The sequence below is a fragment of the Dinoponera quadriceps genome, unplaced genomic scaffold (assembly GCF_001313825.1).
Source record: "Dinoponera quadriceps isolate SergipeBrazil2010 unplaced genomic scaffold, ASM131382v1 scaffold587, whole genome shotgun sequence".
NCBI lineage: Eukaryota > Metazoa > Arthropoda > Insecta > Hymenoptera > Formicidae > Dinoponera > Dinoponera quadriceps.
Window position 1 is genome coordinate 49262 of NW_014554777.1, and position 27648 is coordinate 76909.

Consider the following 27648-nt stretch of genomic DNA (forward strand, 5'->3'; position numbering starts at 1 on the left):
CTGTAATTTATCGCGTACTTTTCGTTCGGTCGTTAAACGCCGTAAAGTATTATCGCGGTGGTCAGGAGTGCGGGATGACCAGCAATCGACGTGAAACTGCGGTTGGATACTGAAGAGCCTGAACTCCGATGCAAAGCGACGTGGTCGAGATGCAACGGTGGATCTAAACGAGGCTGGACATCGCTGGATATCGCTGGACATCGCTGGATATCATTGCGAAATGGTGAACGTACAACTCATATTCGCAGAGCATTTTATTACATTGTGCATGCAGATGTTAGACGTAAATCGCATTGATTGTCGATAAGAAAAGTCACTGCGCAAAGATTATGTATTTTAACAGCGTGAGATTATTTCAACAAGATTTAAGAGTTATCGGACGCGCGATAGCGCGCGTTTGCAATGTCTAATGCGAATATAAATGACGAGCTTTTGCGGCCGCGCTTTCCAAACTAAATAATTAATAATTTTTTGTACAATATTCGCATATATCAATATTTAATACCATATTTTTTTTTTTCAAAACTCTAGATATACAAGATTTCTTTCTAATTAAATATGCAAGCAATTACGTAATATTTCCATTGATATGTAATCTGGGTTGCAGCGAATTTATGAGAAATGAATTCCACGGGACAACTACCTTAATCGCCGTAACATACGACCGTTCGAATCAGTCATTAACTTTTTTCAATACGCGGGTTCACGATGCATGGCGTGCGGTGCCGCGAAGCGAAATATAACTGGTCTATATATTACGAATCCGCGATGTTCCGCGCACGCGAATAGCTCCGAAAACCGCCCCTCCTGTACACGAACGTAAATCATCAGAATGGTCGCGCACTTACTTCCGCGCTCTCCTCCGTAAGTCAAATCGTCGGTTACAGCCGACGCTGTCGTTGTCGTCGATCGCGCGAAACAAATATTTTTCCTCGGGCTCCTCGAAGAGGGAATTCTTTCTCCGACTATATGCGCCTGGCGTTTGGCATAGTCTCGCGTGCTCTCAAGCGCGGGCTCGACGATCCCTTTTTACCAAACGTTTGCAAATACCGACGGATTTGCGGAATCGTCGGTCAAATTGAATTGCAAAGAACCAGCCTTGGCTATGGCAGTCCTCCCGAACGCTGGTGCGGCTACGCGTTACGCGCGTTTACGCGTTCTCGCACACGCATGCGATCGCAACTCGACTCGTCACTGATCCTGTTCGACAACAAAATCGCTTCTCGAAAGATGTGCTAGGCCCACCGCTTCCTTGCGGCTTTCTCCATTCCCCCGTCGTTCTCCATTACAGAACCGACACCATTTGGAATTCAATCAGTCTGTGTGTCTTCCCTATGAATAATATTGGCGGTATCGAGGTCGCGCAGATTGCACGATCGCGGCTCAAATAATCGAACGAGGGCACCGCGGTATCGAAAACTGTTAATACCGCCGCTAGGCCGGGCTATATCACCGATATAAAATTGATTTATAGAGCCGATCGTATCCGACATGGGACCGATTTAATTCTTTAACATGCCGTCTCTCCGCGTATTTCTATAATATACGTATGTATATACGTACCGTGGTAAGAAAATTGAATCGTAAATTTATATATTCGCGCTCACTATCGAAATTCGTCGTCTTTGCTGAGGGTATAAATTGGGGGTATAAAAACGATATAACGAAATAATTTCCACCATAGCGAATTTAGGAACTATAGAATACGCGAGCGAAATAAGCGTGAAAAATGTCCGTATGAACGGAGTCATTGAGAGTGATGGAGTCCGAAAGATTTTTCTGATCTGAACTTTTTATATAACATCTACAAACAAGAAAAGTGTAATTCAAATTTGCACACACACATACACACACACACACATTACATCGGAAAATAATGAACGCATACGCGCTTGGGATATTTCCGTAATAATTGTTACATTTCATTTATTCGTTATATATAATATTAATTAATAAAAATTAGCAAAAGGGGGAATCGATGCGTTTATTTCGTGAATAAATGAAAATATTCGGGTGTATTAACGTACCATTTTGGAAATATTACGATCGTAGCGCAGCTGTGCTTCGTGACCAGCTAAACCGTCGAAATACATGAAAATTCCACTTGAATTTACATTCTCGGTAAAGACGATAAATTTCAACGGTGAGTGAGAATTGAGACACGTTCCGCTTCATTTCTCCAATACGGACAACGATAACAATCATTAATCAGCCTTGATGGAAGATCAATTATCAAGCGTCAATGATCATTAAGAATTTTAAATCAATAGAGTCATACCGCAGCTAACGTCGCGTATAATTGTTGTATGCATTCAATAATTAATACGCGTAATTGTAGAATTGCAATGGAACGTTGAGGAGAAATTCGCGCATATAATGGTATAATAGTGCGTTACAATATTGCATTATTATACCTGAAAACCTATTATTCATTTCGCGACATTGAATGAAAGCAAATATCTCTTACATTACGTTCGGCTTTTTACATCACGAATTGTTGAATTGTAACCCCATTTCACCTGTCATTTAACGCACCACCGGCCGACTCATTACAGCGTAACAAACCGAAACTATTCTCGCTTTTATTCCCACCTGCCTTTTTCGCAGCCGCGTTTCGCTGAATCACATGAATCGATCGCTCGCTCGCTAATAATTAACCACTAATTGATTAATAATGTATTATTAACCGATTGACCGAAAATAATAATGTTAACGACTGCGCGCACCATCTATGTCACGCTCTTTCGCGTGCTTGCGCGCCCACACGCACGCACGTACGCACGCACGCACGCACGCATACACACACATAATGCCCGGACATGTTGCGGGATGCACGCACCGAAAGGATCGTCGAGACTGTTCGCGGTACAATAGATTATACGTTACAGCCGCTACACGTTACGTTACACCCCGTGGAGGCCCTCGTGTAGCTTATATATCCGCCGCGCGTTCCCGACGGATCGTCAATCTTCTTCGAACGGACGATAACTACCGCGTCTAATATCCATCGTTCGGAAGCGCGGAGTCGCTCTTATCCATTGAAACGGTAGCTATCGTCGAGCATCACTCTTGTAACTGGGCCGACTGCTGGAGTACAGAAGGGCGTATTCCAAGTGTCGGACCTCGCGATATCTGGCCGGTGCACACACATGCGGGGACGCATGACAATTATGCGAGATTAATGGCACAGCCCTCTCCTCCTGAGCTCTATCTCGCTCGATATCTACCGACGTACCCCGTTGAATTCCGCACACCTTTGTCCTTTGAACGATCGGTTTTGCGAAATCGCGGATAGGTGAGCGTCCGCACCGCAACGGTTTCCGATTCTCTCAATCGACCAACATTACGCAAGGTAAAAGTACCCATACTCGGACGTGTATCTGAACCTGGACCTTTTCATTATTTTGGTTTTTGAATACGAATATTTAAACTTTCAACGTAGAATATATGTATGCAGGGTGTCCGGAAAGTTTCGACCGAGCAGCCGTGTGCAGGAAACGGGTTAAACTGAGCAGAAACGTCCTCTAACATCTTGCAAACAGCTACGCAAAATTTCGAATTATTAATGAACGAAAATGTATAGAGGCTTCTTTAATTAATGATTCAAAAATTTGGCTCTATACATGGCCATTTTCAATAATTAGTAATTCGAAATTTTGTACGTAAATTTAGTAAAGTAATAGAGGACTTTTCTACTAAGTTTAATCCGTTCTACCTGCACATAACTGTTCGATTAAAACTTTCCGGATACCATGTATGTTAAATATATGTACTATATATATGTAGTATATATATTCATGGTCAACAGTTTATATATTTGTAATTAAAAACCAAAACAATAAAAATATTCAGGTATAGATGCATGACTGGATATTAGTACTTTCACCTTAAGCCTAAATTTCACTAAATTTTACATTACATTGAAAGCGTTTTTGAAGCTTTCCTCAGCTCAACCAAACAGGACAATTTGAAGCAAATTATACTTAGTCATTTAAGTACGACGGTGGAGTTGGAATATCGCCATGTATCATTTGCTTGAATTATATATTTTAATTACGAACCTAAAGTTTTCAAGCGTCCGAGTGGCATAAGGACGGAAAATCGTATCGTCGAGCGAGTGAGCGAGCGAACAAGGGAGCAAACATTGACGATGCAAACCACGTATTTTGCGAGCGATGCCCCGCTCAACGGCAGATTATTTTTCCCCCGGCACGATACATTTCGCGGCGACCGCTAGATTAGGGCGCCCGGTATAATTAGTCAGCGCGACGAAGCTCCCGCCGCGAAAATCTAATGCGAGCGTCGGTCATGCCGAAACAAAAACCGCCAATTTGGATGAAAACCGCTGAAAAGGGGTGGTGCTGCCGGCCAGCATCCGTTAAAGCGGATATATCATCGCGGCTTCAGAAATATTATCGAGGCGCGTCCTTCCGCCTCGCCTCGCCCCATTTCGTATCGTCCTTCCCGACGCGAACAGTAAGGAAGACGGGAGCGGCGGGAGGGAAACTCCGCGAAGAAAAATCACGGCCGACGAAACTGGCGTGGAAATAATGAAGCAAATGACAACGAGGAGGCGGAAGAGCATGCTGGACTGCCGACGCCGTGAGTTCCGGCTATTCACCACTTTCTGCGCTCGCATTTATTACAGACCTCACTCTCGTTCTTCTTCGTCTCCCTTCATTCTTCACTCTTTCACTTACACTGTACGGATACGGTACATACGTAGCCTACACAGACGCGAGCGCAAACGTGTGCTTTACGTGTTCATGCATACGTTTACGCGCGAGCTTACGCGTGTCGCTGTAACGTCGCGACGGACTCTCGCGGTCATTCGCGTACGTGGGTAAGCGATATCATTACTTTATGAGATGAAAATTTTACCGCACGAGCGCTTAGAGTTCACGTCGAACCGCACAGGATAAATGAAAACGCGCGCGCATTCCGCCGCGGTAAACGCGCGCGCGGCATGCTTCGGTACGTTGAACAAATCCGCCGGATTGGGCAATTTTTTCTTTCTTCTCTTTTTCTCTTCTTTTTTTTTAACGATTTTACGCTGACCTTAAAAAATAAAATAACGTTACCGCGCCCAGGTCTATGTGTGTGGTAGAAAGGGGTAAAACGGAATATGGAATTTAAATTATGCCCTATAATGTATTATGAGGAACGTAAGCCTCGAGTAGACGGATAATCGTTAAGATATAAACTCGGGTGGAATTAACGAAATTATCGCGAGAGTTAAGATGATAAATTATCACAGAGATTGCCGCGTACGATATTAAATTACGAGATACGAAATTAATTGCTGGAGTGTAAGAGAGAGAATATATTAGATTTCGCAGAGATTGACGTAAATCTCGGTGCGTAAATGACGTAAATTACAGTGTGTACGCTTATTAATATCGAAGAAACGACGGAAATGAGACAGACTTGATAAGAAAGAGGGGGCGGGAAATGGTGGGGGCGGAAACCGGTGTACGAAAATGTCGAAACAGCGCGAAGGAGATCGCGACGGAACTTTACATTGTTGCGTAATTGAATGAGGGAACGACGATTAAAACGCACCGCGTAATTAATGCGGGCAAGTTAAAAGTTTCGCGCGTTCGAGTTGTAATATGCATGTATAATGCGACGTCCAAGTGTCACACGCCGTCGTGAGCCGAAAGCGATGAAATTTGCACCGGCTGAAGACGCGACTTTAAATTTACATTTGAGAAATCCCCGTCACGGGAAACGGAAGCCAAACGACGGTGCACGTCGGCTAACTTTTCCGCCGCACTGACAGCCCGACGTTCGAATCCCTGAAAATCCTGTGTAAACCCTCCGGCAGCCTTCCTTCGAAGAACTCTAATACTCGAAAAGCGGGCTACTAGTGTACCCTGGCAACATTCTGTCACGAGTGCCGTACACACGTGGTATACATCGCGTCGCGAGGAAATTACCCTTCCTCTCCGTGCGTGCGAGATTAAAGAACGGCCCGTATCCTGAGAATCCGAATGCCGCGGGGCAACGAACAAGAACGTTCGACGAGTCTGATTAGACGTTAAGGGCACGAATCAGCGCGTGTAATTTATTCTATATACGTTCCCCGCTCTGTTCTTTATACTCTTTCTGCAGGAATAAAAAACAAATCAAACAAAAAGACGGTGAAGTAAAACTCGCTGGTTCTGCCGTCGGAGAAAAGAGAATCGGGAAGTAACTTTCCGTAACTGCTTAATTCAATTTCCATTTCGAAAGAACGCGCGAGCTGCGGGTCAAACTTCTCGATGAAGCGATATGTGGGATTGTATGAACAAAAGTCGGCGAGTCTAGCGTGAACGCGAAATGTAAGTAGCTTGATGCTCGACGTAAATCTCTCACGTCGTAAATCTTGCATTTTAACGCTTATCACTTGATAGAAGCCGTATCGTCAGAGCGAAAATCCGGCAGGAATCCTTACGGTAACATAAATACTCGCTAAATCTTCGAAACCGAGTTTATTTACACGTTATCGCATGTGTCGTTTGCCTCGCATTGTTACGAGAACTGCTATGAATGTTGTAATACTACCGATATAATACTGGTATCGGTATTTTTCTTTCAATACCGGGTATTTTTGTATTGATATTTTCCTTTCAATACCAGGTATTTTTTATATGTAATTTTTTTTCAATATTCATATCCATATCAGTACTATTTTGTTTCGATATCTTTTTTAATTTTTTACTCAGTCAATCCCCAAGATATCATGTATCTTTGCTTTATTGAAATTAATGTAACATGCAACTTACGTTTTAAACTTATTTTTACTTATGATTTCCGTCACGTTAACTTTATGGTTATTTATTGATTGCTAAAGTGAAAGGAAAGCATTCGGATATTTTTACAAGTGTGCAGAGTCGATCACGAGTATCATTTTGCGTGTATATTGTTTTATTTATAAAAGTTGTTCGCAAGACAAACATCTCCCTGATTTTTATATTTCTTCCAATTAAAAAAATTTTCTAAGATTTAGATATTCGATACTTTCGCGGTATCACGACATCCCTAGTCGAGACAACCGCACTCTCAATTCGCGAATGCGAGCGAGAAAGAGGGAAATATCGATTCCAGGTTTGCGCCTGGTATATTCCCCTAGTTCCAAATTTCTCCGGCGATAGATCCGAAAATTATGATAAATCGCACGGAGCCGGACTCACGGAGTGACCAATTTCCATCCGACGCAGGTCATCGCACCCAAAATCTCCGCTTCCGCGGACGTCGGTGTATGACCCAGCGGCGTGCTTTCGAATGCGCAAAGCAATTGCGCGTCGTAAGCTCGAGTCGCGTGGTCGAGAGCCTTGAGAGTTAGTCGCCGCTACGGCAACGTAACGCGAGTCGCTCGCGATATTACATTACCTGTCCGTGTGTCTTCCGTGACTCTCGAATGCGAAACGTTTCGACGCTGCCATTGATACATATATATATACACGGACGTATTTCTACGTGACGAGCGTAAGCCAATAAATAGGAGCGGACACGTCGTGATCCGTCACAGCAACGTTCATACATAACCCGTTCGTAATCACCGTTCGTAATCGCGAAAAATTCGCTCGCCTTTACGAAACCATCATTATCGTCGGCGTTCGCCATGTTGGTTCTGTGGATACTCTTGAGCGAGTGACAAGCGTGTAGGAAATCGAAGAAAGTCGAGAAGATTGAGAACGGGAAATAGTGCATCGATACACAGACCGGAGGACCAGGTGAGTGTTACTCGTGTCGCGATCGACCAGCGGGAGGATCCTCTCGAGTCGCGCGCGATGCGTGCCAGCCGGTACTTATTTGTCAAGCTCGCGTTTATCCTATCAACTTTCATGGAAGCTTAACGAGAGTGTACAGGACGCGGCGGTCGTCCGGCCGTACATATCGATCAGTCACCTGTCAGCCGTAGAATTCAATTAATATTCACGAGGGGCAGCCGGCACGTCACAGGTGCCACTCGACAACCGACGAAACGATACGTTACAGATTGAAATGAAAAATACTACGGGCAAGGCTTGCGAGAGAAGGAGAGAGGGCGAAGGGGCCGGTCGCTGCACTACGTGCGAGGCAGCTCAATTTGTCACCACAAAAGAAGCCACTAACGAGGGCCGAGTCGGATAGAATCGCATTGAGACGCATTTCCTCCTCGGGATGTAAAAAGAAAGCCCACCAAGCAATTCTCACCCTTGTTCCTCTTCTTGCACCTGCTCTCGTCGTTTCCCGCCTCGCGAGAAACTTCTTCTCTCCTTTGTTTCTCTCTCTGTTTCTCTTTATCGCCCATCGGTGCGAAACTGACCAGCTCTTATCGCGAGAACGAGCCTCAATTTCAGCCGGCCGTCTCGAAATTCTTTACTTCGGCGAAACAGTCGAAGGGAGAGAAACTCTCCGTCGTGAAAATTCAGCCCCGGCGCAGCGCGACGTGACGCCGCGGCGCAACAAAAAGCTTTCGGAAATCTGGCGAGCGCGAAACCTGCGGAAAATCGGCGTTTCCGATGCGTCGTCTTTGATACGACACCGCGATGTTCTCCGTAACCGTTTCGACGGCGAAATCTTCGTAATACTGCGCGAATCGCGTTTCCGTCTAACGATCCCCCGAGCATTCAGCGCGATGAACGGAAACGAACGAACGGACGGGAGGGAGATCTGTATGCCGCGTTGTACGCTGTCCATTGACTACCGGACAGAATATTCCGTTCCGGCTTCAATTTGCGAAAGTTCGGGCTCGGCGAGTTGGTCGGGGATAACTTGCGATTTCAAAGGCGGCATTTGTGTTAACACAGCTCTCGAGGACGGCGGCGACGGCGGCGACGGCGGCACGCCGCCGTTGCCTGTATAAATTGCTTTTCATCTTGCGACAATGTGGACTGTGGACATTTAATTTTGAAAACAAATAGCCAGGGAACTTTTCGTCACGCTCGTGGACCCGCGCGCGAAATTACGCTCCCTTTATGCCGCGCTTCCCACCGGTCAATTAAGCGGGGGTGTCGCGTCGCACCGCGATGACGCGACTTTCCGTTGGTATTGTCGCGCGAGCACACCGAACCAACTTTCGGGATACCAGGGAAATACGCGGTGCCGCTTTATATTCGAGCCTCCCTCTCTTTTTCTCAAGAGCGAGCTCTAACGCGCTGAGACACGCGAATGACCGTCGTTTGTTGACCGGGTAAATGTGTGAAGGTAATAAATCTCTCACAAATTGTCGCCGTTTTTCCTTGCAATATATTCGCGAATATTTCGTTCCTCTTCCTTCTTCTCCTTTTATACGCAACGACATACCGCGGAGGTGCGACGTAATTCCTCGAGACTCGAGACGTAATATTCGACTTTGAGAAAGCGACAAAAAATTCATTACGTCGCACGGCGATGAAATTCGATCTTCGGCAACTATGAAAATCACTTTAATTCCCATCTCAGCGAGTCGGTACCGAGGAGCGGCTGTGTCCACCGATTAAATTGGTTCCGGTCCCGAATATAATGCGGTCCTGGAATTCGATATCTGAGGAATCGATTCCCCTGTTTAAAGACTAGTAGGAATGAAATATTAACCCGGAGGGGGCTCGGCTATTTGAAGATCGAAATTGTAATTCCAACGATTGAAACTTCTCTCCCGCGAAGAGAGAGAGAGAGAGAGAGAAGAGGGCGGCGGAATCTGTGCGGCGCGGTGCGACGCGACGGAGAATGGAGGGCGAAGATCAAGACGCGGAAATTCCATTCCCTCCGTCGTCATGTGACGACTGAGTTTGCGTTCGAACTTCGGGTATTATGTAACATCGGAGCTTTTTATGAATTCTCCAGTTAGAGAGTAAGTACTTCCTTCCACGCGACTAACTAGCCCGCCGCGAAAGAGGTCATGAACTTTTGATCGCCGTCTGTATTCGTGCTGAACTATCCTTCGCCGAGGTCCTGTTTTGTCGGAGGCAAACTCGTCGGCCGCGACCGGTAGCGACGTTCTAAATATCGACTTGGGTTGTTTACGCGTAGTCACACGAAATGCTAATTTACTCGCCGGTAACAACAATCGAGCGCGATACGTCATGTCGCAGAAATGCACGACGGAAAGGCCGGAATGACACGGCAAACGGCTGAATTCAATGATCGCGAAACAGACTGATACTTTGTAGCCGGCGCACGCGGGAGCTAATTGTCAACATTAACAACAGTTAAATTAATGGCAGTGGCTGCGAAAATGTTTCACGATTAAAATTCCGCCGTGTACGAGCCGCTCTCCGCATCTCCCCCCCCCCCCCCCTCGCCCTTTCTCTTCCCNATCCGCCGGCCGCGAACGCGCGCGCGTTTGCTCGGGCGCATACAGGCCGTGGCCCGAAAATTCGCACAGGGATCGGCAAATATTCGACTTTTCATCTCGGAAACGCAAATTGCTACCCCGACATGCTGGACATTTCATTACCGAATTCCCCGCGCGATACGTGCGCCGCGTAATCCACCGTGTGCGGTTACACGGGACCTCACGTGGATAATTCGGTCGTGCGACCCGCGGCTATCGAAAAAGAGACAAAGATGAATTGCAACGGGGGACTATCCGTCCCGATCGTCACGCCTCGTTGCCGGGTCGGCTGTGTCGGATCCGGTTACGCGCTCGCGATTTATTCCCGTCTGTTTTACGGTATTTGCAACACGGCCTTCTCCATATAATACACTGAATCGCTAACACCCGCGGTAAGGCAACTTTTGAGCGGATCAAAACTTTGTTACCCCTGAATCACCACCTCGAGAAAATATAGCGAAGCGACTGATGAGAATGTTTCATCCGAAAATTCTACATATTTGCCCCGTATTTTTCCGTATTTGAATAACATCACCTACGATCTATATAAAAACACCCTCGCTCTGGAATATTTAACGTATAATCATATTCAGCGACCAATAATTTTCACGAAATAATCCCATTTACATTAAAAAGGGGAAAAGCCGGCACTCAAGAGGTAGAAAAGCGCGACGATGGACAGAAACGACCGAGAGAGATGCACGGTGAGGCCATTTATATTCAAAGTTGACAGAAATTAATTTTATGGATTCATGCGATGTGTGCTGGCTAAAATTAATATTTATAAGTATCTTTTTTTAATTTAACTATATTAATAGGGTAATCAAATATATTTATGCCCAATTGCCCAGAAGACCTATGTTTGTAGGACTTCTTTTACCTATTTTGATTCCCTGAACACAGTCGCCAAATATTGCGGTTTCCTTTACAATCACTCTGTATTTCGCAGTTATGTAAACGATTTGGTTGAAGCTGAAATTTCAAGCAGACTATGTGATTAATATATATTAGAAATATGCACACAAATGTATTTTTAATTAACTACTAGTATACAATATGCTTTCTTAGTGATTTCGATATTTTATTTTCTGCCAGATTTTGACATTTTCCGCCCCATTGTGCGAACGGTTGAGGTCGAACATTGAAGTTAAGGCGAGAAATCGTTGGCTTCTATCAGTCTCTGTATCTATACGCCGACGTGTGCGGTATCCGTAGTCACTTCTCGCTTCTCTCGGAAAATACAGTGGCGTATCTAACACCATCTCGCTCGGTCTTAATCTCGCTAGCGATATAGTATATTATATAGAAGTCAGTGTAATTTGTAATATGAGCGCATCGAGCAATTTTCAAAGCCCCGCCAGCTATGCCGCGCCGGTCCGACTGAAACGCGCACAAAGGAATTGGCCCTGTACAATTGAATCACAGTTAATCAAAAAACTGATTGTTTGGAGAACAAACCTAAAAAAAGGAGAAAAAAATAATTAACTCTACAATGCACATTGTTGTAAATTTCATTTGCGTTATAGCATTGTACAGCAACTCTCGTATAGTTACGTGAAAAAAAAATACGTATGATCGGTCAAATTTTTTCCCCACTCGCCGATTCGGATCTACGGCCGCCGTGTGCGATACTTTTTCGCTTGAATAAAAATCTAGAATTCTTTAAATAGTTTTTTTTTTTTAACTGACATTCCGTATCTAGCATAGCGCGTACGAAAAGAGGCAATTTTTTTTTAATATCGCTCTAGCCTACGAGCGGTGTGCAAAATTGATTTAGAGAGTTTTTAAATACATTATAATGTGTTAGAAAACACGAATGTATTGTCCCGGGAACGCTTCATTGAATTTATACAAAATTCGGATTGGAAGTCGATATCCGATGAGAAATCCGATATGCGTGACGTTCGAAAGCTTTTATAGGTATGCTTTTATCTGCAACAGCAGATTTTTTTGAAAGTGTTTCTCTTTTCGTTGAAGCCTAAGTCCTTACTAAATAACTGCCGAAAAAAAAACTTCTGAAATCCGGCATTAGAAAAAAATCTCGAGAGATCACATGCCGCTACGAAATCAAGCGATTAGTTGAAAGTGAAATTCAATCTATCACCGATAACCGACACGCTGAGACGAACGCTGTCGCGTTAACAAAATTAATTGAACGTCAACCGTGCGTTAACGTTTCCTCCTAGGAAAATTTCCCAGGCGCGAATGAAAGCTACTTTGTAAAAATAACGCGCGCACGCGGAAAGTATCCTCAGTTATATTGAATTTGTTTCGGCCGCATCCATCACGAGAATAAGGCGTTTAACTCTTGTAAGGAAAACATTTCATCACCGCTGGATGCGCCATCATCGCACCCTCGTACTTCCACAAAACATTTCCTTCCATATACAGCTTGACGGCTGCAGTAACAAGTTTTCTTTCCATCCCTCCGTCTTTCTCGCTCCCACGACGTCAGGATGATTTTATTAAATCCCTCTCGGATATCGTTCGTGACATTCGGGTATAACGCAATCTTGCGCGTTGCGCAACGAGACAGGTGAGTTCTTGTAAAGGGCACCGCAGACATTGATCAAACGCGTATCAAATTACAGAACGACGCTGCATCCTAATCAAAGTCTATCTCTCCTTCCCCTCTTCTTTCCCTCTCCTCCTCAATTTTCAGCTCGGTCTTTGAGCTCTCGCGGTGAAAAGTCGCGGAAATACGTCACGATTAGACACGCGGCGAGATCCCGGTGAATTTACCGAGATATTTATGCGCGTGACCTCCCCTTCCACGTTATCCTTTGATCTTTCTCTTACCTTTTTCACTCTTCTTAACCGTTATCCGGCCCGCCCGTATCTTTTTCTCGCGATTCGATTCGGGTCTCCTCAGGAATGCCGCATGAATCCTCCTCGAAAGACCGAGGCAATCCGGGGCAAGAGCTAAACCACTCGCACGAGCCCGAGTCTTACAGGCGTGCTCGCGAGCAGCGGCACGCCGGAATCCCGCTTGTACCGCCGCATGAGAGCAGCGCGATAGTGCACCGCGGAAATGGGAAAACTTTTAAGGCACCTTCGAACACAAAGTGCTCTTGCGCGCGCTACCTGCGGGAATCGCGCAGGTAACGTTCCCGCGGCACCTCGAGGATACGTATCCGAAGGGCGCGCGAACACCGCACTAGACACGGATGAAAAATAGCGCGAAGCTTCGACCGACCAGTCGAAGCGCGAGCGTCCCGCAGCGCCGCGCAATGAAACCTGCAGGTCCATCCGCGAACTTTATGCGAATTATACAATATTTATGAATCATGATGCAGTGGATGTGACCTGAAAATTACAAAGTTCGCTAATGAAAAAGTTAACAGCTAAACAATCCTTTTCGTCGTTAAAACATTTTCCCGCGTATGCATTTATTGTATTACTTATGACCTTGTTATAATTATATAAAATATTTTACCGTAAAAATACAATTTATTTTTACAATTTATAAAAGTTACGTGTAATGAAATGGGTGAATTGATGAGAGACATAATGAAATTTTATTGATATTATTACGTACGGTAATAATAATAATTATTATTATATAATTAGGTGATAGTGCATATCGAAGAGCAATTGTTGTCGAATCACGTTTCCACACGATTGCATCGATACGGTCGAGCCCGGCGCCAGATGTGCGCGAATAATTCGACGAAAACGCGAATTCCCGCTCAATTCGCGGACAATTCGGCGATGCATCGAGCCGTTCGTGCGGATTTAAGCGACCAGTCGTTCTCTTTCTCGACTCCTTCGCTGACTCCTTTCCACTGAAAAAAGCAATTTTTCGGCACGTCGGCTTACGCCGTAACTGCGGCGCGAGTTATGACGTCCGCGCGGACTCCGAGTGCACATTTAAAATATTTCACGGCTTAAGCAGATTCTTGAATCCTTCAACTTGTAACCAACCCATTCGCACGCGCGCGAGCAGTCTTTCGCGCGTAAACTCTCATAAATTCGCCAACAACTCGGCCGCCACTCGAAACAAGTTTCACTTCTCTCCCCCAGTTCGTTCCGCGACCCTTCTTTCCACGGTGGCATCAGACATTTCGATTCGGTTCTCTTATCGCGCTTAATATCGAAGGAGACATAGTTCCCGGCGGCGGAGATGTTTTCGCGAGTCGCGTCGCTTCATTACTTTTCAGAGTAGCGCGAGTTCTCGTCCCCTTTGTGTTTACATGAAGACATTATTACGTGGCTGTTTTGCCGAGTGATATAAAATCGCGAGAGCCCTCCTTCGTTCATCTCAGTTACGTTTCGCTTTGTGCGACCGACGAGAATTAAAACCTGTCGCAGCGAATGCGCAAGAACGCGGCCTTTCGCAGAAGCGGAGACACGGAGTATCATAGAACTCCACGCGCGTCCGCCTTTTTGTTGCTCGATCTTATTCTTCCCCTTTGTATTGCTGCATGTGTGTGGGTGGGTTTCCCCAGTTTTCTCTCCTCGTGACGTCGTGACGTCCGCGTCCATGCCGATTCGCGCGATACAGCCCGCTGTAAAATGTGATTTATCAGTTACTCGCGTGAACGAGCGCGCCGAATTGAGTCCGCTTTCGCCTGGCTCCAGGCTCTTTCTTTCCGCGCGACGTCCGTTGAAACAAAAGTATTGACATAAAATATTAAGACCGTTCGGTGAGATACGGCGACGCCGATGGATTTTGCAGCCGTGTAAAATATTCGAGGAATCGCCGAGCGGCAAAGATATCCGATTCACGAGCTTCACCGTGAAACTTCCGATCGAAAATGACAGTGGGGCGTTAACGGTTATGGACAGATCATCGTCTGCGACACATGGTGATGCGGCATAGAAAACGACGGTATAATCCGTTATTTATAATATTTATCAAGATCCCTCATCTCTCGTTCGCCGGATAGTTTCTTCGAATTACACGCATACGTTACTCGTGACATTCTCATTACGCTTCCTATTATACGATGAATTCGGAATCATCCCTCGTGAGAATAACGTCCGCACGCGGTAGATTCCGTCGCGGTGTCTCTCGCGTTCGCCGTGGTGAACGGAATTCGCGAGTCTGACGATTTTGTAATGCCCCGCCAAGGACGCGCCGCGCAACCTTGTCATGAGAAATCGATGAATTTGAACCGTGCCGTATAAGTGTATCTTTTGCCGCCTGTACATTCGCCCGCTACCCATTGTATGGCATTCCACATCTACTCAACGGCAAACTATCGGGTATTCGATTGAGGTCAATCAGCGGCGGCGCAGCACCGGATAACGGTTAACTGTAGCGGTTTTCCAATTTTGCAAAGGAAGAAAAACGATGACGTTCCCGAAAAACGTGAGCTTCCGCTATGGCGAACCGTGGCCCGCGGTGTAACTTTCGCTTCGCTCCTCGAGATTAGTGATTCCCAATATTCTCTTATCCGTCGTCTCTGGAATTTGATATCATATTTCCGTAAGGTTCGAAATAATGGCAAGTAGTTCTACATATATTGTAATGACGTACGACGCTCTCTTTTATTCCGCCAGCTGAACCTCCCACATAACTTAATTGCACGTCCATCACTTTGGGAATTACAATATCAAAGGAGATCGGTGGAAAATTTCACCTGAATGAACAACTAAAGTGTACTATTATAATTCTAACTTGAGGAGAAATTGGCGTACTTATGATAATTTTATCGTCATCTTCTAAGATATATGTACGCGTGTCGCCGAGGTAAAGTAGATTATCGTGATAAATCAATGATTACAAAGTCGTGGAGCGCATCTTAACTGCTTTATAGCGAGTGAGTCATCTCGAGAAATTTCGCAGGCATTGGGGCGGAAGCGAATATCACGTAAGGTGAGAATCGGAATAATCAGATTCGCCGTCGCGAGATCGGGAGAACAAACGAGATAGATTTTGTCGTCGAAGGTGGAATGTCGCGTAGTTCTCGTGATGGTGTGTCCGAAATTCTGTCTCTCTCTCTCTCTCTCTCTCTCACCGCGATTCGATTCCAAGCCACGCGCGCGTACGTTGCTGGAAGGCGGAGACGCTAAAGCCGCGCGCGGGTCGGCGCGCAATTTAATAGGGACGGCAAAATCCTCGAAATTATTCGCTTATATACGCAGCTCGCTGCGGAGAGAAAATGCGAGAGGACCCGAGTGCATCTTACGTGGTGGAGTCGCGTATCTAAGGTATATGAATATAAATAACGTAAAATGTGCCAGGTGCACGGCTCGAAAATAAAATTACACGCGCGAAGCTGCGGCGACGGGCTATCTTTTTTCCCGCAGGTCCGCGAAATAATTACATACGTTGCGAAACAATTTCCCGGCGAGCGTGTGGGATACGCGCTTCGCGCGCGTACAGCGCTCTTTGCCGCAATATACCGCGACAATTGTAATAAGGCTATAGAAATAAGCGATTATTCAGGCTGTGCGGCGATGCTAGAAGGCGACGAAACGCGTTTCTAACGGGATATACATATAAACAGAATTTCAGCGAACATAAGTGTGTAATGCACGCCATAAAGCGGTTACACATACCGGGCGCGCACGGTAAATCGAGTTTAGGTGAATATATCGACATAAGTGTTACGATGTGACAAAGCGGTTCCTGTGGCAACCGATTATTGCGAAGCTATTTACATCATTCTCGACACGCCATTACTTGCGCTTGCAAACTTCAATAATATCGGTATAATACGTAAGTGATGGTGTAGGTTTCATCCAACTTGGCCCCGCTGCTAAACGGTTGCGGTATATCATCGACACAAAGTTGCCCGGTGTCTTTCAGCCGACGTGTGAGTTGAGAAACTCGAAACCGAAATATTCCGAAATGCACGCGCGACACGAAATTTGCGCGTCGCATATATTTCTTTTTCTCTTCGCTGATATTTATTTAGAAGGCAGAGAAGTTAGAAACGTTAATGATGCACGGAGGAAGATAATTTTGCTCACAGCGAAACCATCGTTGCTACTGCATATTCGTTCCGACAGTAATAACATCTAGTTGGCAAGTTGGCAAATTATTCGTAATTAGAGCGGGAATAGTTTGGTTGCGAGAATAAAAATATATTTTGCTGAATAAATTAGTCCTTAGAACAAGTTAATTGTTGTTGGGACAAAATAGTATTTTCCTGCATTTACTAATTTGTTCTCGCAGTGAAATAATTTGTAGATTCGGCAAAATAATCCAGCGCATGGCAATTGATACTTTTAACAAATTGTTTTGCTGTCCGCATAACAACTGACAGACTTTTCTGCAGCGGCATAAAATTTGCCGTGCTAGCAAATTATTTTTCTCCGTGTGATTCTATTAATCTAATTCACGATTTTACCTATTAAATTTCTCAAAAGCAAAGTCTCCACTTAAAAAATTTCGTTTTGATGTCTTTTTGCGTTCTGTCCTTTCTACACCGCAAGAGAGAAGTGAAAAATAACAGTAATTACGCAACGGACATATATGCGGCGAGCTATTTTCTTCGTTACTGATGTTTATAATATTCTTGAGATTCGTGCTACTTTTAAATAGAGAAAGATCTGTTCAATATAGATAACGAGATAATGGATCACGAGTCTTATTCAGTTGCAGGCTTGTCTCGCGTTGCGCTTGTTTCAAAGTTTCGGTGTATTGGCCCTGACATTGAGTCGGATTCGTGCTCCGAACGTGTAGAGTTCGATATCATCTACCGTGGGGTGAAATATATCTCATTTGCATGTAAACGAGCAAGAGCTAGAATTCTCAGCACTTACCAAGGCTGTTCCGCCACGTTAACTTTAGCCCGGCTACAAATGAAATACGATCAAAAAAGGAATTTGGTCCGCAAATTCGTTTCGCAAGATGATTTGTGTCTTTATACATACCGTCATTTTGATTCATACACTTGCGTAACTTTTTCGCAAAATGTCTATACAAGCCGCTTTTGTCGCCGATAGAGTATCACCTCATGACGTAACGTAAAAACGAGGATTACAGCGTCATTCTTTCGTCTATAAAATCGTTTGACAATTTGGAATCGACTTTTTCCTCGCAACAAATATTTAATCTCGAATGTCAAAATATCGCGAAGAGAGACGGCTTCCGATGAAATCCTCGTCGGGAGGGAAATCTACTTCGATCCTAGCCTCGGAAAATCTTTCGTTTTTACGAGAAAATATTTGAAACCGCGTCTGTGATAATATCTATCGGAGGTCGCAATCGGTCGCGCGCAACCGTAGACCGTACGTATCGCATCCTGATTGCATTTAAGACTTTCCGGGATGCGACATTAGCAACGCTCTGTTACCCGTAATCACGAGAGCACTTGTAGTTAGCGCCAAATTCCTATTCGGAACAGTTAACATAGTTCTAACATCACGTAGAGAATAGCGGGGCAAGTCAGAAATGCCAAGAAACCGGTACAAGATCAATATCGAAATGGTGGTCTCTTATATCCGTTAGCTCGGAAACGTGCCGTGTTGTATGTTCCGGGGTAGCCCACGAGGCAAACGTTCCGCAAATCCGGATTATTAGACACAAATTCCGCGGGAAACGTCTCGCGCTCAACTACCGGAAAGACTCCCGCCGATAAAACTCGAATGCGTTGCCGAACCGTTGCGTCGTTACGTTTTTCGCTCGGCACAAGTGCACACATACGATTCAACCCCGACCACGACGAACATCAACTTTATAAATAGACACGTTCACGTTTTCACACAAATAAACTATCAAAAAGTTCTCTCTCTCTCTCTCTCTTTCTCTCTCTAGCAACCGCTACGATCGTGATAGATAGAATATTCACGCGAAGCTTTCGTCATATCTCTGTCTGTCTTCCTGTTACTCAATATCGAGAAATTTCAAACAGAGCGACGAGGCGTTTTCACACATGCACTTACACGGCGATCGATCGACGATCGGTGAGACGAGTTGAAGTCACAGAGAGCGTCGTGAGAATATTATCGACGCGCCGCTGTTGCGATCTGTCAATTTGCACCGAAAACATGCGAGTTTACCGTATCGCGTGGATTCACAGGGACGTGTTCCCGCGAGAGATAAACAGGAGTTTGTGACAGTACCGTCATCGACAAGGGTTGCTTTACAAAGATGGATCGACTATACTGACCTACAGCGATGATCGACGAGCCGTTTACTATCGCGCCCGTTTTCGCCCGTAGCTTCCTGTATACCTCCGACTCATTCTCACCTGAGTTTCCTTCCGAAATAGGCGAGTAGAGGGGGGAGAGAGCGCCTTGAGAGACGGATATCGCAGAAAGAAGCGTAAAATGACAGATGCGCGCCTTACGTAAAAGCTCGTATTTCCGCACGATACATTTTCCGGCGAGCCGAGTGCAAAAGGATGACAATCGGTTACCGCATATCGAGCGACGAATGCTCGGATCGATCGCACCGTCGACGTCTTACTCAGTCTTTCTGTCGAGACACTCGAAATGTTCACTGCGACGTAACGTTATCCTTGCTTTGAGACTGCCAAGTCGAATCTCAACAACCGCCGGTAAAACCGATTTATAGACTCTTAATTGTGATCAGATGCGGTTGAAAGATAGCGTAGAGCAAACACAAGAGTAATGTACATTTATGTAAACGTAAATGGCGTTTAAAAATGTTTCGTTTCGGGGGAATGTAAACATTACGTAGTATACGTAATCAAAATAGCATTTTATTGCCTGCTTCCTTGTGTTTTATGCATTCAATGTCATATTCGTAACTTTTTAACCTTTCGATCCATTTTACGGGTTAAAACAAATCGCGTGTAATATTCTCGTCGAAACAGATAGAAATTTAAATGTATTGCTTCACCGGGAGTTTCTATTTTATTCAAAATCGTCTGGGGAGCTTTTAGTGTGGCAAAACGAGGATTCGGTATAGTATTAATTCGGTTACTTATACATTCGAAAGCCATTTTAATGTTATTTCATCTATCAAAGTTGAGGAAAGATTAAGGAATATTTTACAAGCAAAAAAGTAACAAAGTATATATATTTGTAGTTAATACACGTATGTCACTAATCAGTACTAGAATTATCTAATTTGACCTAATTCATCTTATGATTATTCTCGTCTTCATTCGCGTCGTATCTCGACATTGTCGCATCGCGCAAAAGCATCTTATATAAGCGGCATCAAAACCATCACTGCTATTCGCTCTCCGGTTTCAGACAGCCCGAAGCCATTTATATAGCTGCTATTTCTAGGAGGGTAACATTTCATCTTTCGCGTTCCTCTATCGACTTGAACTTAATATCGACATTTAAGAGGTGGCTGTGAGATGTCTATTCGGATCAAAACATAATCTAAATTATTTGGCGGGTAGATGTGTCGGTTGCAAATAATATTGCTGCAAAATTACTGGGATAAATTCGTTGCGTACGGTTATCTTTCATTTTCATCGTATTAATTCAGACATTTTTTCCACACCCAACACAATATTTAAAGGGCACACAAACTTAAATCTCCCGCGAGCGTTACTATTTTCGAGATCGGCTGCATAAGTTCAACTTACGGCGTTTCGGAGACGCGTCATTCAATAGATGAACACGCCGCTGACATTAATGATACAGGCAATTGTGGATCGTGTCATTATTAAATAGACCGCAGCTGTAAATAATAAATATCAAATTATATTGATATTACACACAATGCGTATACATCCAGTCGTAGTCACAATTACCATATTCCAGTTACACTTATGCTCACGGTAATAATAATGCGGCACCGTAGTAATTTGCGATTATAATGGCACTTGAATTGACGAAATAGGAAACTAATAGGCAATAAATAATGCAAATTGCGACTATTTTACGATAGATTTCTAGAATTCGGCCACGCGCGAACGCATGCAAATAATGGCGAGCGTGGACCGATGAATACACGCGCGGTACATCGGATACTTGATGGTGCGCGCGCGCGCACGATTGATATTAGAGCGGCGTAGTACATTTGCAGCTTTGAAATTGAATACTCCGCAATACAATACGAGACGAACAACAAAGTAGCGATTGTTTCGCGAGATAATATATAATGCGGGAGAGAGCCGCGCTTTAAATGCCGCGGCGGGGAAGAGTTAACGAGTAGTGGCGGCGCACAATGCGAAACTTTCTGCCCTATATTCAAAACCGTCACATTCGGATTCACGCGAATGGCTGTGCAGCGCGAAGTTGCGCGCGAATGCGCCACGCGCCGCCGGTATCAATAAGCGCGGGACGCGAGAGAGACGCGATAGAAAATCTACTCTTCGCGACCGACGACTCAAGCGGAGAGCGATCGGGGGCTGTTCGCGGATTCGAGCGCTTAAAAATCGACGTGCAATACCCTCGGGAGGGAGACTTGCGCGCGGAATATCAAGTGTCCCTTTAAACGCGTCACCGACGCTTCGCGCTTCTCGACGTAGCGTCGGCCGCGCTCGCTCTTGCGGCGAAAAATCGCTGTGAACACGCACGCGCGCGGAAAATGTAATTCCCCTCCTCCGGTCGTTACACTTCCTCCGTGCCGAAGATATCCGCTGGATCCTCGATCGTATTTAATATTGACCGGCGAGGGAGGGAGAAGGTTATCCGAGCGCGTTTCTTTTTCCCGTCGTTTGCTCAGCAAAAATCGCGCTTCCGCACGCCCGACTCGCGACATCCCCAGGGGACGAGGGGTCGAGCGCGTGAACGCTGATTTACGTGAGAAAGTATATAATATATAGCGTTCGAGACGGCGCGTCGAGACACACTCCGGGCGCGTATATTGCCGCTCCGTCGCCGGCGCAATATAGGCGCGCGCGTGCGGGACCTCTCAAAAGTTGCATAATGTCACACACGCGAAAATGCTTCCGCGAGAAGATACGCATCAACAAGTCTGTAGAGCGTGCACTCTATCGGTCTGAAAGCGGATGCCGACGGGAGTAACCCTCGACAATGACGACGACGAGCCAGACCCTCGGTCGAACTTTCACAGGCACGTACGACGTCGACGGAGACGCCGTCGTTCACCACCCCCGCCGACACGTCGTCCTCGTCTTCCTCTCTTTCTCTCTCACCGAGGATCCCGTTTCATAATTTTACATTCCCGTCCTTTCTCCTTAGCGAGCGCCTACGCGAACGAGTCGTGCGACGGGAACCCCGCAATTCCGACTGGCCGAATCCAATTTGGCGCGGGACAATACCTGAGATTACGTCTGCACAGAGCTCGCCGCTGCTACCTCGGAGGCGTAAAAGCCCGCTGCGGCGCCTCGTAAAATGTCTTTGTACCGATCGCGCTTTCCGAACCAGCTGTGTCGCGCGTCTACAACTTTCCGACTAATTCGCCGCGAAATTTCCTACCTGCAGCCCGCTCTCTCATTCCTTCCCTATATTTCTCGCACTTAATCGCCCCGGTTCCCACTTATATCGCCGGAATATTTTCGATGGCGCGCGCCTTGCGCGCAGTCCGCCCCGAAGCGATAAATACTGCGAACTTTTGCGATATTAGTTTATGTTAACCTTTTCCGGCAGGGCCTAGCCGGGAAGCGCCTCGGCGTTTAAGAGCGCCTATGCGATCATTTCCGCGGGTTTCTATTACCCATCGCGAGAGGTTTGAAACAAGGAAAGGGCAGGAGAATCATATTAAACGAGAATAAGCAGGAATATCTTTCCTTCAAAAATATTGTAAGAATAATTTAACAAATATAATTTAATAGACATAAACGTCTTACCGTGGTCATGAATGACCACCTATCTTTCGTTACGAGGGTTAATTCGGCGTGTCGATACACGGGGCTCATCTCGTCCGATATACCGCGGGCGGCAGCTTTTTAATGGTCTTTTAATACGTCTACGCTGCAATAACACATCATTCGGGCGAGGATGGGAGGAATGTCCGGATGATGTCGTGCCTCGAATATCAAAATCGTCTCGAGACATACCTTCCGCCAAGGTCACGCTAAATTCCACCGTCGGAAATTCCAATAGAAATACCAATGACACCCACGAAGTAATTCGCAGCCGGCGAAGAAGAGCGATTCTGCGGTACGTGCTCGGTCGCAAAGTCCGACGCTATCGCTTCCGATACCGGCCATTCAGAAAGGGCGACGACGGCGGCGGTGGGGGGCGGTTGCGTAGTACGTTACGCGGGGATTATTTACGAAGAGCAATTAACTAGTCTCCGATACTGCGCGATGAAGGTTTACAAGCTTCTCTGCCAAACTAGAGAATGAGTTATCGCCTCCCCATCTCCCCTCCCTGCGTTAAATACTCGAGGCGATCTTTCTACCTCTCTCTTCCTTTAATATCGTTTTTGTATATTCGATGAACGCGTTAATTGCACAAATTCCTCAGCCTTTTCACGTCATTCTCGCAAAAAGCGAAATAGATAGACGCGCTTATTGACACTCTGGGGCACAGCCTTTTAAGAGTATCCCAGAAAAGGAAGTAAGTACAAAAGATGCAATATGATTTAAATAAAAAACACAAAAACTGAAAAATAAAAACTAAAAATATCAACAAATTGCAAGTAAACGTGAGGTCGGGAGAGAGAGAGAAAGAAAGAAAGACGCGAATAAGACGTGTAAATCGTTGCGCGATTATTCGAGCTACATTTTTCGGGGCGAATTGAATTCCCTCGGCTCTCGCTCATCTAACTCGCAGAGATTCTTTCCGCTGTTTTTCTGAGTAATACGTTTATGAGTGCGGTATAGCAAAAGGAGGACGCGGCTGCATACTAAACGATCTCGGGTGCATCACGAATAATGCCGCAAAAACGAGGTCTTCGCATGCCGCCACCGCTGACGGGGAAGAGAGCTAGCTCGTCTACTCTTTTTTCGCATCGAGTCTGTTGCCTCCGCGCGCGCGCTTATAGGTACCACTTGGGGCTCCCGGAGCGCGACTCATAAAAAATCGATGCTTCGTACTCGAGGTAAAACTTTGGTGTTTTGCATTAGGCACACTCGCCAAGTTAGCGATCCGTCGTTACGTCACTCCGCGCTAGATGTGACTAAAAAGCGACGTCATCATCGACGCATAAAGAATGCTCCGTAATATCTCGCGAGTCTGTAGGGGATACGCGTACATGTATCTTCGTTGTATCGGAAAAACGAACGTCGCAATGTGAATGGTCCCTCGATAACGTGGCAAATCCGGTTCTACGAATAACCATTTAAGTTACACACGTAAACTCGATTTACAAAGATGCTGAGTTCAGCATTACGAGAATCCTGGGGCCGAGCGAAGCATGTTGTTAGAAAGGACACAGGAAGCAGAACAAGATCGGGGAAACTAGAGAAAGTTTTCCAATTAACTTATTCTGAAAGAATTCGGTCCGGCGCAACAAAAAGCCGCCCCACAAACTCATCCGACGGATTTAATCGATATCTCGCGTTCTTTTTGAGCCTTCGACGAGCGTAGTCGCGCGAATATTGCAAATGAGTAAACCCCGAGGATTCATGGGCGGAGGATACTTTATGCGACGTAATGCAAAAATTTATTAACAAAAAAAGGACAATCAAGCGTTCGCGCGAGATGTAATGTTGAGTTATCGTAAAAAATAGTCTTTGGACGTATTCATTTAACTTTCAACGCTAATATCGGAATACAAGTCCGCCGTGTGTCTCGTGTAGTTGTTGTATATACTAGAGTTGGAAAAACAAATTGCAAAACTCAATGCGTATGAAAAGTAAATATGCAGCGGACATTTTTCAAGCCGAAAGTGATACACGGCGTAACGTCGGCCGGGCTTATATTTTTCATGAAATTGTACTCGGCTGAGCACAGAGCAGACAGAGTAGACAGTGATGCGGTTAGTATAAATTTCATAAAGTGCGTCCGACGAGTGCGCGATATTGTGAACTTTAAAGCGACTTACATCAAATTTTCCCATCTCGACGGCAACCTGTCTCATCATGCGACGTAGTTCACTTTCTTCATGTTCAGTGCGGATCTCGAGCAAATTCCATAAGATATATATCGTCGTTCTTAAATTATCCATAATCGTAAATGTAATTATTTGAATTAAATTGATGTAAAAGATTTTTACAATATTTGTCAACTAAAGTTGAAAACCCAATTATTTCGTTTTTACGGATTATACTTTTGTCATGACACGTGTTCACCTTTATAATTAGGACACGTAGGATATGCGGCGTATTGTCGTACAAAGATACCGGAATATGTTCCGATAAACAATATCTGTCGAGAATTTATGTCGCATAAAATATGAAGTTTCACGCGTTTATATAATTTAACGCTTCTAAGAAATAAATACTCTCCTAATTAAACTTATGAAATAACTATGGCCTTTAATGGATCAACTTCAACGCATACGAGTCGAATAACGTTCTCTCCTTTTCTAGTGATAATCTATCGTGATTTTCTCAATAAAATTAACAATTAAAAAGTACCTTCGCGTACTGCTTTCTTCCGATTAATGTACAGATATTTATCGATCGTATTACTTTTATTGTGATATTTTTATCCCATCATATTAGAAAATGTTGTTCTGTTCGCACGATGGTAATAAATATGCAATACGTGGAGGAAAATGTTCAGTTGGAAAAACGATTTTCGAGTTATTTATCCGATACGTATATCGATACGCGCAATCGTTACGTTGGTGATGTGCATAGTAACGACATTTTAGAAGGAGAGACAATCGCAAAGTCAATTTCGCCCACGATAATGGAATAAATAGAAAATGATACGAATTTCATTTTATACATCATTACTTTTAACGAGTTATTGGATATATACTGGCTGCATTCAGCGAGTGTCACAAATATACACGAAATTCGCTTTACAAAATTTTGCCAGGCACGCATAAATCTGCCGTAATAACGACTGCATCTTTGAGCCGCGCGGTGAAATTAATTAATGAATTCTACCATGATAATAAATCGCGCGTTAGTAAAAGGACGCATTTGTATCGCGGTATTTTGCGCGCAGATAATTTTCACAATATTAACCGCGATATTATTATCACTTTATCACGCATTACTGTTTTATGAAAATAACCTCCTCGTAAATTTCCATTGTTTTCACTCAATAAAAATCGCATTGCGGTCAATCGTATTTATTTAACTGCGCAAGGAATACAACAGACGTATCGTCGGGCGTTCTGTCTTTCTTCCTCGGCTCGGCGACGATATTATTTCGTCGCATACATATTCGGCGCGACGTCGATGAAACTTCCCGGCTGATGCACACATTCTTGAAAATTATTTTTTTTCGATTGCCACACCGATGATCCGTTTGACCTCTAAGCCCTGTAATAATAATCGGGCTTAACTAATGACAATCGGCGACGTCGATTCAATTGCCCGACAAATATCACGTGAATGACGTACGCGTACGTGCACGTGGACGCGAGCAGATCCGTACGGCTAAACATATCGAACGGCGAAGATTAGTATTTTTAATCCTCTTAGCCGTCGGGCGTATATATTCGCCCGCATAAAGTTTAAACTCGGTGCCGCGCGCACCATCAGCGGGACCTGCCTTTTTGGACGCTGTAGATATTTCACGTTGTGCCTATAACGTCGTGAATTTTTAAAGCGATATTTCGCCGGACATTGCCGGGTCGGGCCGAGCCGAGTCGGACGCGCTGCCCGACAAGCGTACAAATACATCGATATCGCGGGAAACTCGTTGCGCTGCAATTTCGAGCTGGTTGCAGAGAAGTTGTTCGCCGATCGCCGGGACGTAGAGCGTTTAATCGCGAGATATCAATGCCGCCAAATTGGCCGATAAATTATTGCTACCGTATCGTCGTTGATCTGCTGCCGCCTCCCTATGTGTCTATGTTTGTATGCGCCCACATACGTGCACACGCGTTGTACCCTCGTTTTTTTTTCTTTGTTCCCATACTCGTCGCTCTTTGACGCCGCGAACTTTGCGTTCCGGGCGGCACATAAAGCTAGACGCTAGAGGAAGAGGAGCGAGAGGAGGGGGAGCAGGACAGGCGTTCGCGTTCGTATTCTTGTATTTCCATAATTTTAATAACATACCGGGGTGTGTATACGAAACGAAATCTGCAGAGAATAGTAGAACGGAGCGCGATAAGGCACGCTCCAGCGTTTTCGTTAACGACACGAACGCACAAAAGAGACAAAGAGGGAGGGCGAGAGAGAGAGAGAGAGAGAGAGAGAGGCGAAAGGGAATGTATCACGTTATTATCGTAATATTGATCCGTCCTTAACAACCCACCGTGTACTCAACGCGACTGCTAAAGTGGAAAAGTGCCAACTGCATTTAAAGTTTCCTCATTTAGGTCAATAATGAGGTATATAAAACGCATCGCGTCGAGATTCAAAGTTTCTCCCGATCTTTCGCGTTCAACGCGAATAACTCCGCTCAAACTGCCGCAACGGCTCAAACTTTCTCGGGTGTATTTATAAAACTAACGGTTGATCCGGTTGATATCAGTTGTGTAATGAATAATATCGCGCGAGATTATC

At 45.0% G+C, this 27648-nt stretch overlaps 1 protein-coding gene across 2 annotated transcripts in view; it reads left to right on the forward strand.

The window, feature by feature from the left end:
- LOC106741756 (chaoptin-like) overlaps positions 1-27648 on the forward strand; it is a 215958-nt gene that overhangs the window by 41167 nt on the left and 147143 nt on the right. The gene's annotated exons all lie outside the window — the stretch shown is intronic.